This window comes from Macaca fascicularis, chromosome X (assembly GCF_037993035.2).
Source record: "Macaca fascicularis isolate 582-1 chromosome X, T2T-MFA8v1.1".
Lineage (NCBI taxonomy): Eukaryota > Metazoa > Chordata > Mammalia > Primates > Cercopithecidae > Macaca > Macaca fascicularis.
Window position 1 is genome coordinate 109,908,223 of NC_088395.1, and position 12,244 is coordinate 109,920,466.

Here is a 12,244-nt window from a genome sequence, read left to right on the forward strand (position 1 = left end):
AGTAAACAAACCATCCCAAGACATTTGACACTCTTTGAAAAATGTACTCTTTTTCATTAGAAAAAGGAAAATAATAATGGAGTTAGATATCACTTCCGGCCAGAGTCAGGATTGCAGCTCTGAGAATTTCAGACTAGGGGGTTCATCAACTGGGAAGGACAGATGGAGGTTGGGACCTTGACTTCAGTATCACCCAAAGTTTTCTGGAATTATTCACCTAATGGTAGCAATCTCTCTGTGTCTTTCATTTTCCTGTATATCTAAAAGCAAGATTAGTGCTAGACCACCAACCTCTAAATTGAAGGTAAAACTGTACCCGTGAGCATGTATTTGGAGTAATTTAGCTGGAGGAGAAACAGACACAAACACACACACACACGTAGAAATACAGTCAATTCAATTTTTATCTATTTTGTTTCACCATAAAATCAAATACATTGTTTTCACAAATTAGTGAATACATATATACAATTCTTTTGTTGATCTCTCCATAAAGATTTTTTGTGCTCAAGTTTTTATCAAAATACTCTTCTCTTTAATATAAAGTTTTTAAAAATATGCAAAATTACACTCAAAAATAAGAATTTTATCCTGCATCTCTCACAGACCTGACTCCTGCCCCCTGACCCCAAAGGGTCTGCTGTCCCTAGGATGGCACATATTCTTCAGACATGTCCCTGTGAGATGCACATAAACACGTTCACCCCCCCATACACACACACATTGTCTTCTCCAAAAGTGCAATCACAGTCCTCATCTTGTGATTTCCACTTATTATCATTTATCAGGATTTTAAAATATTTGCATCTTATTAGTTATTGTGGTTTTTGCATATTTAATATGTTTATTGTCCATGTATATACTTATTTGAATTTTCTGTTGAAATCATTGCCAATTGTTTTGTTAATGAGTACATTTCACAAATCACAGACACCAACCCAACATCTGAGATGTAGTTTGAAAATGTTTTCCCCCCTGTTTTAATTCAATTGTTACTGGGTTTTTATCTTTCATTTGGAAAATGTTTTAAATTTCCATAATGGGACTTAATAATTATACATGTCATAACTGAAAAAGAAAAAACATTGCAAAACACTTGGGGAGCACGTACTATCAGCCTGGAGGGAGATTAGAGCATTCAGAGACCTGGAGGCATCAAGAGAAAATGATAAATCTTTAGAGTATTCCAGAGTTAGCTGCTGGTCAGGAGATAACAAAGTTTTCTCCTGGATTCACAAAAACTCCCCTAAAGGCAGCACCCTGATCTGAATAATGGTCATAATAATGGGTACCTCAGATAGCAGTTAAGATTAACGGAGGCCAGGTGAGGTGGTTCATGCCTGTAATCCCAGTGCTTTGGGATGCCATGGAGGGAGGATCTCTTGAGGCCAGGAATTCAAGACAAGCCTGGGCAACATAGCAGGACCTTGTCTCTACCAAAAAAAGAAGAAAGAAAAAAGATTAAAGGAGATAAAATATAAAGTGTATTGGCTTACAGTAGTTTAGTGCATATTACTTTCCTTCCCTCCAGCTCTCCTGTCCCAAGGCCAACACCTGAGCTTCTGCCTGAGCCCACTCTCCACCTCAGCCAACTCGTGTGACCCTACACCCAGGTCTCTTGGTACAAAGGACAAGATGTCACCTCCTCTGTCATCTTCATCACCCAGAGGGGCTGTGGAGTGGAGGACCCGTGGGGCCACAATAGCAGGGGAGTGGAATTTGGCCATTTGTCAAGTCCTGGAAGCCCATCTTCTAGAAGGGAAGCTGCCCAGGGTCCTCTAGGGAGGGTGAAGGATGGAACCTCATTCCAATCCTGCCACTTACCTGGGGAGGTGACTTAGACTCTGTGAGCCTCTGTGAAATGGGGCTGACCATACCATCCTTACAGAGCTGTCCTGAGGGGTTAATGAGAAAACCTATGGAGAATATATAGCATGGAGTGGGACTTCAATGGCCCTTTAAATGCTGAGACACAGAAGTGGGGGCTGGCTGAGCCTCAGGGCTAAGGCAGGCATTGTGAAAAGTCATTTTTCATTGTTTCTCTCCTAATGAGAACACAGACATCCATATAAGGAAAGCAAATCTCTCTCTGATATGCCTCGAGTTCAAAGTTTTAGAGACAGAATGTTCTCTACATTCTTGGGTGTTTTCTAATCTCATAAAAGCTGTTCAACGTCATGCCTCTGAGCAGACCCAAATCCACTTCCCCATACTGGGAAGAAAAAAAAAATGATAGGGGTAAAAAAGAAGACTGTAAAAACATATCCTCTAGGAAATCCATGCCATGAAACACCAGGTAGCTCTAGTGCATCTTGGCAGTCACCAGTCGTCATTGGTCAGTGCAGGGCAGGCAGGAGGTGGCTGAGAGTGGATGGGTCACTGATATAGGACCTGGGCAGCTGTGTTCATAGTGTCCAGGAGAGAGGATGACTGAGAGGGGTTGGGAGAAGGCCTGGGAAGCCTGTACAGGGGTGCAGTAATGAAGAGTGAATGCCCTGCTCTCTGGGAGGAACCTATCCACCTTATGGACACCTCAACCTATATCGTGGAGAGAAGAGATAAATGAATGAACATGATGTAGATTTGGAATCAACAGCAAATGGACCTGCTTTAATATGTGAATTTTCCAAATAGAACTGGTGTCATAGTAAACAAATCACTTCATAACATTTGTTACTCTTAGCAAAATGTACTCCTTTTCTAAAATAAAAGAACAAAAGACATGGAGATAGCTGTGATGCCTCCTGGTAGCCAAAGACAGGATCGCAGCATTGAGAGTCAGACCAGAGGCTCAGCAGGGGAGAGAAAGGGATTGAGGTTGGAAGTTAGCTTCACTATATCAACCAGAGGTTTTTTTGAATTATTGACCTAATGATAGCAGTCTCCTTGTATTCATCACGTTTTAGGATATATAAAACTCAGATTGGTTACAGTGCCCACCCGAATGAAAGATAATGCTACATCTGTGAGTGTGTATATGGGGTGATAGAGCTAGAGGACACACACACACAGTCAATTAGATGTTTTATTTCTTTCACCATATAACACAATGAATTCTTTTTCAAATTAATGAAAATATGTGCATATTACCTTTGACAATCAGTTCAAAAATTTCTTGTGTGTTCAAATCTTTATCAAAATATTTTATTCCCAAATACTGAATTTCAAACAATATATGAATACATTCATAAATTGAAATTAATCTGCACTCTCACTGGTCCAACTCCCACCCCTTGATTCCAAGGGGTCTGCTGTCCCCAGGATTCTGCATACTCTCTAGATGTGTCCCTGTGAGGTGCACATGAACACGTTCACCCCTCCCCCCAACACACACACACATTGTCTGTTCCAAATGTGCAATCACAGTCCTCATCTTTTGTATCTTGTTGTTTCCACTTATTATAAATTCTCAGGATTTTAAAATATTTGCATCTCATTAGTTCTTGTGGTTTCTCTGTTTTTTAATATTTATTGTTCACGTATATACTTATTTGAATTATCTGTTGAAATTGTTGCCAGTTTGTTAACAACTATGTTTCACAAATCACAGACACCAACCCAATATCTGAGATGTAGTTTTAAAAGTGTTTCCTTCCTCGTTTTAATACAATTGTTACTGGGTTTTTATTTTTCATTTGGAAAGCATTTTAAATTTCCATAATGAGACTTAAAAATTATACATGTCATAATTTAAAAAGAAAAAACTTTGGAAAATACCTGAGGAGCCCGTACTGTCAGCCAGGAGGGAGATTAGAGCATTCAGAGACCTGGAGGCATCAAGAGAAAATGATAAAACTTTAGAGTATTCCAGAGTTAGCGGCTGGTCAGGAGATAAAGTTTTCTCCTCGAAAAAACTCCCCTAACGGCAGCACCCTCATCTGAATACTGGGTACCTTGGATAGCAATTAAGATTAAAGGAGGCCAGGTGAGGTGGTACATGACTGTAATCCCAGCACTTTGGAAGGCTGACGTGGGAGGATCACTTGAGGTCAGGAATTCAAGGCAAGCCTCGGCAACATAGCGAGACACTGTCTCTACCGAAACAGACAAAAACAAAAAGATTAAAGGAGATGAAATATAGAGTGCATTTGCTTTCAGTAGTTCAGGGCATGTTACTTTCCTTCTGTCCAGCTCACCTGTCCCAAAGCCAACACCTGAGCTTCTGACTGAGCCCACTCACCACTTCAGGAATCAGCCAATTCTTGCAGCCCAACAACCAGGTCTCTCGGCACAAGGGGCAGGATATCATCTGTCTTCTTCATCACCCAGAGGGGCTGTGGAGTGAGGATGCATGGGTCCAGAATAGCAGGGCAATGGATTCTGACCATTTCTCAAGTCCTGGAAGCCCATCTTCTAAAAGGGAGGCTGCTCAGGGTCCTCTAGGGAGGGTGAGAGATGGAACCTCATTCCAATCCTGCCACTTTAGGTGATTTAGACTCTGTGAGTCTGAGCCTGATTATCTGTGAAATGGGACTGACCATACCATCCTTACAGAGCTGTCCTGAGGAGTTAATGAGAAAACCTGTGGAGAATATATAGCATGGAGTGGGACTTCAATAGCCCTTTAAATGCTGAGACACAGAAATGGGGGCTGGTTGAGCCTCAAGGCTAAGGCAGGCATTGTGAAAAGTTATTTTTCATTGTTTCTCTCCTAATGAGAACACAGACATCCATATAAGGAAGGCAAATCTCTCTCTGATATGCCTTGAGTTCAAAGTTTTAGAAACAGAACGTTCTCTACATTCTTGGGTGCTTCATAATCTCATAAAAGCTGGCCAACATCAGGCCTTTCAGCAGACCCAGTTCCCAATGCTGGGAACATGGGCATGTTTTTGAACTCACCTGGTGAGCTCAGATATCAATCACACCAGAGAAGCAAGGTGTGGTATTTGCCTAAGGGCTGCTCCTGACTGCTCAGTATATGAATATATTTGTAGAAAAAAATGTGGCCCCATCCACAGTCATCAGTATAGGGGTCCTCAGATCATGCATTATCCAGTCACAGCACGCCAGAATTTCAGCCACCTGCTGCCTCCCTGAGAGGTAAAAGTCCAAGAGTTATGAGCACTTCTTTCACACAGTTTTCCCACTTTTAATCACTAATAACTAAATCTGTATTTCACTCAAAGCCCATAGTATTCCAATGGAGGTGTCTCATTAACTCCATAATAGAAATGAGATGGTAGTAGGGAAATAAATATATGGACAACTTCAAGGTTACATCTGAGATTAGAGAGCTCCTTTACATTAACTTTTGAATGTACTTAAGTTTAAAGGAATTGATTCTAAAATATCCCTCCTTAACCCCTTATTACTCATTCAGCAATAGGATATTTAATTCATTCTCTCTGTGTCTCTCCCTACCTCCTTCAAATTCAAAGTACCAAAAACAGTTCTCTACAGTCTCTGTTAACATTGTTCACTTTGTTGACTCCTTATCCCCCTACTATGGCTTCTGTCCCTTGATTGCAATGAACAGGCTCTCCAAGATCACAAACCACCTTTTGTCACTAGGTCCAATGTTTGCGTAAATGTGTAACTGTATTAAAACACTTAGTATTACTTTTAATGACCTCCTAAAATACGCTCACTTGTGCAGACTGCTTTCACTTAACAAATTTGTGACAGCTTCCAGGCTCTGGAGCAACATGTACTGGGCACAAATCCAAGCTGACCCACTCCCTAACTGTGTAGTCTTGGGCAAAGTCACTCTCTCTGTCCCTCAGTTTTTCATCTATAAAACAGAGATTAGCCACAATATCTATCTCGTAAGAGAGCTATGAGCAGTGAATGACTCAATACATATAAAAATCACTTGTTACAAGAAATTTTAGTCAATTTAAAATTTCTTTAATGTGTCACTGATATTACTATCCTTACAGCCACATCAATATAAGACATAGACTGGTGTTTATTTACAATTAATGACATTTTAGATATGTTGTTAGTGAGTATACTAGTTTCCTAGGGTTACCACAACAAATTACCACAAAATTTGTGTCTTTAAACAGCAGAAATTTATTTTCTTACAGTTTTGGAGACCAGAAGCCTGATATCAAGGTTTTGACAGGGTCACACTCCCCATGAAGGCTTGGGAAGACAATTTTTTTCTTGCCTCTTCCAGCTTCTGGTGACTCATAGCTTTCCCTGGCTTATGGCAGCATAACTCCAATCTCTGCCTCCTTCTTCACATGACCTTCTTTCCTGTGTATGTCAAATCTCCCCATCCTCTCTGTTACAAGGACACCAGTCATTAGATTTAGGGCCCACACTAAATCCAGAATCATCTCATCTTGAGATCCTAAATTATATTTGCAATGACTCTATTTCCAAATAATATTACATTCACAGGTACTAAGGGCTAAGGCTTGGACATATATTATTGGAGGATATTATCCAACCCACTATATTGACATAGGCAGGTTAAAAAACTAAAATGAGATCTTGTCTTTTTCATATAAATATATAAATGCGTCCATACATGCATAAGTGTATAAATTCCTACATGAGAAAACTTCTAAGAAAATAATGCGGATGAAAACATTAGCAGGTCTTATTTTTAGGTGTTATGTTTGAGGAATGGTTATTTTATTTTATGTCCTATGTTTTCACTTTTTTAACTGTAATAAACACCTATTGGTCTTATAAATATGCAAAAGAATAAAATCACTGGGAAACATAACCATTCTCTGCTCCACCTACAGCAAAGCCCCTCGCTTCAGAATAGGAACGTCTTTGAGAAACAGGAAGGGAGACAAGATGCTGGTCAGCCCCTTCCACAGTATTCCAGGACACATTTCCCCAAATTCCAAATCACATTCATTTTTTTCAATATTTTAAATCTCTGCTTAGTCAAATGGGGAAAAATGTAGTATCTTAATTTCATATATTTTGCTTTATTCTGATAAATAATACGGTTGGTGTTCTCATATGAGAGGCAGTGGCATATACTGATTAGATGTAAGGGCTTGGGAGCCACACAGCCTGTGTTCAAATTGAAGTCTCAGCACTTGCTAGCCCTATCCTCACTATGCCTCAGTTCCCTTATGTTTAAAGTCAGACAACAACAGTGCCTCATCATATAATATGGTGAGGATTAAATGATTAAGTATATGTTTAGCACTTGCAACAGTATCAGGCATTGAGGAAATCACAATAAACATTAGCTATTATTATTATTATTATACCTGAATAGACCATTACTGCTTCTATGGCCATTTTTGTTATTATGTGGATTTATATTGATTGATATAGATTGACCTTCGAAATATGATGTTTTTCATAAAAAGGCAGTTTATAAAGCTATAAGTAGGATATTATCTGATTTTTGTTTTAAGTATAGTTACATTTGCATAGTAAAACTTCTGGAAAAATGTTTATTTCTCTTAGTCCATTTTCTGATGCTATAACAGAATACCAGAGACTGGATAATTTATAAAGAAAAGAAATTTATTTCTCGCTGTTCTGAAGGCTGGCAAGTCCAACAGCATAGTGCTGGCATCTGGCAAGGGTCATCCCATGACAGAAGTGTGGGAAGCAGAAGTGAGTGCAGAAGACAGAGAAAATCGGGCTGAAGTCATTCTTTTATTAGAAGCTTACTATCACAATAACGGCATTAAATCATTCATGAGGGCAGAGCTATCATAACCTAATCACCTCTTAAAGGCCCCACCTCTCAACACTGTTATAATGTCAATAAAATTTTAATATGAGTTTTGGAAGGGACATTCAAACCATAGCAATATTCAAAAGTTAACAGTTCTTATTCATGAATAATAGAATTTTTAGGGTTTCTAATGATATTTTTCCTTTTGTGCATTTTCCAACAAAAGCATGTTGGGTTTGGAAGTGAGAAAAATAATCCAAAAAAAACCAAAATCTCCAGTCCTTCCCACAGGAAAATGGCTTAGCATCAGAATGGGGAACATCCCTGAGCCAAAGGAACTAGGTAATATGGTTGTCACAAAACTAATATATTAATCTATCCACATGATAGCTTCAGGAAAAGCTGAGCAGCATCAGGGAAATTACAGCTCCAACTGAGTGGCTTCAGCGAAATTACAGATGCCCAGGGAAAGGACAAGCATGCCTCTCAAATGAACCTTACATTCTGCTGTCAGGCAATGTCTCTTCTTCCTAGGATTTCAGTGAAGGTCATGAAATGAAAATGAAATGAAATGAAAGTAGTTTCATAACACGCGTGATACAGTTTGAATATCTGTCTCCTCCAAATCTCAAGTTGAAATGTGATCTCCAATGTTGAGGGTGGGGCCTGGCGGGAGGTGTTTAGGTCATGTGGGCAGATCCCTCATGAATGGCTTGGTGCTATCCTTGTGGTAATGAGTAAGTTTTGGCTCCATTCGTTACCATAAGATCTGATTGTTAAAAAGAGCCTGGCACCTCCTCTTTTCTCTATTGTTTCGTCTCTTGCCGTGTGACATGCCACCTCCCCTTGCCTTCTACCATGAGTAAAAGCTTCCAGAAACAGATGCTGGCACCATGTTTCTTGTACAGTCTGCAGAACTCTGAGCCAAATAAACCTCTTTTCATTATGAATTACCTCACCTTAGGTATTATTCCTTTATAGCAATGCAAAATGCATGAGCACAATGTCTCTCTCTGTATTCTCCCAAATGCATCCCCTTAAATTGAAAGTAGGCTCCTCTGTTTAGCTACCTAGTTGGCCGAGCAGTGACTTCCACAAGGGATGGAAAGGGGGAGAGACTGCATGAAACCACCCAGGGCTCAGCACCACAGTCTCTGGAGGGGAAGAATCCTGACACAGTGGGTTCGGGGTATAAGTTGAGTCAGAGTCTCACTCAGCCCAGGGCCCAGGAACAATCAATATGTGCACATTAAAACACTCTTAAAGTACCTTCCTTGTGCAATTAAAAATAATAAAAGGAATGGAAAAGATACACATGCCCAGCACTTATAACACAAAATCAGGTCAGGTTCTAAATGGGATGCATCTCTAAACCAACCAAGGGATTTTTGTAGTAGTGTGGACACATGAAAACTAAATTCCAGAAATCACTGCCTTTTCGCACCAAGATTTTCCAGATTAGGTTCCAGATGTACAAGTATAACAATGTAATGAGTAATAATGTAAATGAAACATGGAAAATTAAGTATGGACAAATGGAAAGCTGTTTCATGTTCATTACTTGGGGCTAGATGGCACCTGGGAAACTCTAAGACTTTGGACACCTTAGATTTAAAAAGTGACAGCAAATAGTATCTGAAGGTTCTGTTAGTGCTCCCTACAGCATATAAACTGAGAAAATAAGTATGTGGAGGCTAAAGTTACTCTATCTTGGATGCTAATCTGCCATATTTACTTCTGATTAACCTCAGTTCCAGGAAAGCCTCAAAAAATTTCCAGTTTATCTATTGTTCCTTGTGTAAGAGCACATACTTACCATAATTCTTGCCCTTAGGTCAAAACAATCTTGATGTTATTGTACTTCAATTTTCCTACAGATTTCTTCTGAATCATGTATGCCCTTTCCTTATGGTAAGTAAGCCCTGGATTTGGATTTTCCAATAGCTTCTGTTTGTTAGTCCCTATTAAATGTTTCTTTCTAAGAAACTGGATTTATCAGCCTCTTTCTTTGGCCTCTCAGCTTCCTTGGACTTTGGGGGTAGGTTTGCATAGACCTGTCCACCGCAGAACACAGTGTGTCTGTTTGAGCAAGTCTGAAAGAAGATACACATAACAAGTAGGCATATATGGCAGGTCCCACTGATGAGATGTGAACATGTATTTGTTCTCATAATTATTTTTTCCTTCTTTTCCATGAAGTAGGCATCTGTAGATAAAATCATGCAACAAAAGAATATCATATTTTACTTTAGGAGGAACTCTAAAGAAAAGTCTCAAAAATTTAAAAAAAAAAAACTGACCAAGATGGTGGAGTAGGAGGTATCAGCCTTCATCCCCCAACAAAAACAAATACAAACATCTATTCACAAACCAAAATAGACCAGAAAGGGCTCAATGGTCCAATAAAAATTCTGCAGCAGCACAATGGAGAAAAAAAAGGAGACTACCCACAGAGAAAGGATTTCTGGTGAGAACAGCATACCTGAGACACCAGGAGACAGCTATGAGCAAAGAAGAAAGGTGGCATGTCAGTCATGCACAGGGAACCGTCATGGTACCCAGAGGAGTGCTCCACAGAGGACACCAGTATCCCTTGCCACTGAGGTAACCCGCAGCCATTCCTACTAGGGAAATCCAGAGAGGGAGACACAGCTGCATACCTCTCCTTCTCCACAAGAAGTAGCCACCCCGTTGAGCTGCTTCAGGAAAGGAGCCACCACCTCTTCCAACCCTGAGCATTCCTTAATGTAGAGCCATAACCTCTTTGCGAGTGATCACACTCCAGACCCAGGCTCTGTGGCTACACTGGGCCCACTGATGACTCAGACACCACAGCCATTGACATAATGAGCTAGTCCACACTCCAGGCTCGAGAACCAAGTCCTCACTATGCATGACCCAACTCAAGGTGCCAGCTCAGATGCCACAGAGAACTAGACCTTCCCCTAACGACAGAGTCTCTCTAACTTTGTGTGCATCTGTGCTCCCATTCTTGGCCCTCTAGCTACTTTACGAGCATTTTCACCTTACATATTGCCATAACACAGCATCAGGGGTGCCAGCACCCCAGATATCAGGTACATTACTGCACCAGATACCAGAGCCATAGTCCTTCCATGTATATCTGTGCTTTGTGCCTCAGCAGAATATACATTCTTCTCAAGCACATATTCTGGAGGATAGATCATATGTTAGGCAACAAAAGAAGTCCTAACAAATTCAACATTAAAATAATATCAAGTGTATTTTTTTTTACCACAATAGTATAAAACTAGAAATCAATAGTAGAAGGAATTTCAGAAATTTTATAAAAATATGGAAATTAAACAACATTGTCCTAAACAACCAATGAGTCAGTAAATAAATTAAAAGGGAAATTTTTAAATACCTTGAGACAAATAGAAATGGAAATACACCAAAATGGAAACATACCAAAACTCATGAGTTGTGGCAAAATCAGTTCTAAGGGAGAAGTTTATAGTAATTAATGTCTACATCAAAAGAGAAGAAGATTCCAAATAAACCACCTAATGTTATACATCAAGGAACTAGAAAAATAAAAACAAACTAAGCCCAAAGTTAGTAGAGGGAATGAAATAATAAAGACCAGATCAGAAATAACTGAAATAGAGATGAGAAAAACAATAGAAAAATCCACAGTAGAGTGGATTTTATGAAAAGATTTTTAAAAATTCAACAAAACTTTAACAAGACTAACAAAGTAAAAAAGACAGATGACTCAGATAAATAAAATCAGAAGTAGGCCCGGTGTGGTGGCTCATGCCTGTAAACCCAGAACTTAGGGAGGCTGAGGCGGGCATATAGCTTGAGGCCACGAGTTCAAGATCAGCCTGGTCAACATGGCGAAACCCCGTTTCCACAAAAAATATAAAAATTAGCTGGGCGTGATGGTGCATGCCTGTAATCCCTTCAGAGGCTACTTGAGAGGCTGAGGCATGAGAATCACTTGAACCCGGGAGGTGGAGATTGCAGTGAGCTGAGATCATGCCATTGCACTTCAGCCTGGGTACAGAGCAAGACTCTGTCTCAAAAAAAAAAAAAAAAAAAAAAAATATATATATATATATATATATATACACATATCAGAAATGAAAGAGGAGATATTACAACTGACATCACAGAAATACAAAGGTTGATAAGAGACTACCTCAAAAGAGAAGAACAGTGTGAAGAGAAGTGAACAGCTATATGGCAACAAATTGGGTAACCTAGAAGAAGTGGATAAATTCCTAGATGCATACATCCTACCAAGACTAAACTATGAAAAAGTAGAAAACATGAAAATATGAACTGACCAACAAGGGGATTGAATCAGTAATAAAAGTATCCCATCAAAGAACGGCCCAGGACCTGATGGTTCACTGCTAATTTTTACCAAACTTTTAAAGAACTAATACCAATTCTTCTCAAACTCTTCCCAAAAATTAAAGAGGAGGGAACACTTCCAAATTCATTTTACAAGGCCAGTACTACTCTAGTAACAAAGCCAGACAAGGACACTACAAGAAAAGAAAATTGCAGGCCAATATTCTTGATGAACATAGATGCAAATATCCTCAACAAAATACTGGCAAACCAAATTAAATAGCACATTAAAAAGATCATTCAACACGATCA

General features: G+C 39.5%; 1 protein-coding gene across 17 annotated transcripts in view; it reads right to left on the reverse strand.

Moving 5' to 3' along the window:
• LOC102122298 (ras-related protein Rab-40A-like) overlaps positions 1 to 4,540 on the reverse strand; it is a 79,085-nt gene extending 74,545 nt beyond the window's left edge. For 9 of the 17 annotated variants that reach the window (XR_012430025.1, XM_074029578.1, XM_074029577.1 and 6 more), the window contains exons 1-5: positions 4,137 to 4,540; positions 3,894 to 4,034; positions 3,718 to 3,767; positions 1,825 to 1,916; positions 1,293 to 1,433 (exon numbers count right to left, since the gene is read on the reverse strand). The gene's annotated coding sequence lies outside the window, so the exon portion shown is untranslated. Of the gene's footprint in view, positions 1 to 388; positions 1,147 to 1,292; positions 1,434 to 1,824; positions 1,917 to 3,717; positions 3,768 to 3,893; positions 4,035 to 4,136 lie in introns of those variants that run through there. The other 8 variants (XR_012430026.1, XM_074029580.1, XM_074029576.1 and 5 more) reach the window with 5 other exon arrangements.
• Positions 4,541 to 12,244: the final 7,704 nt, after the last annotated feature.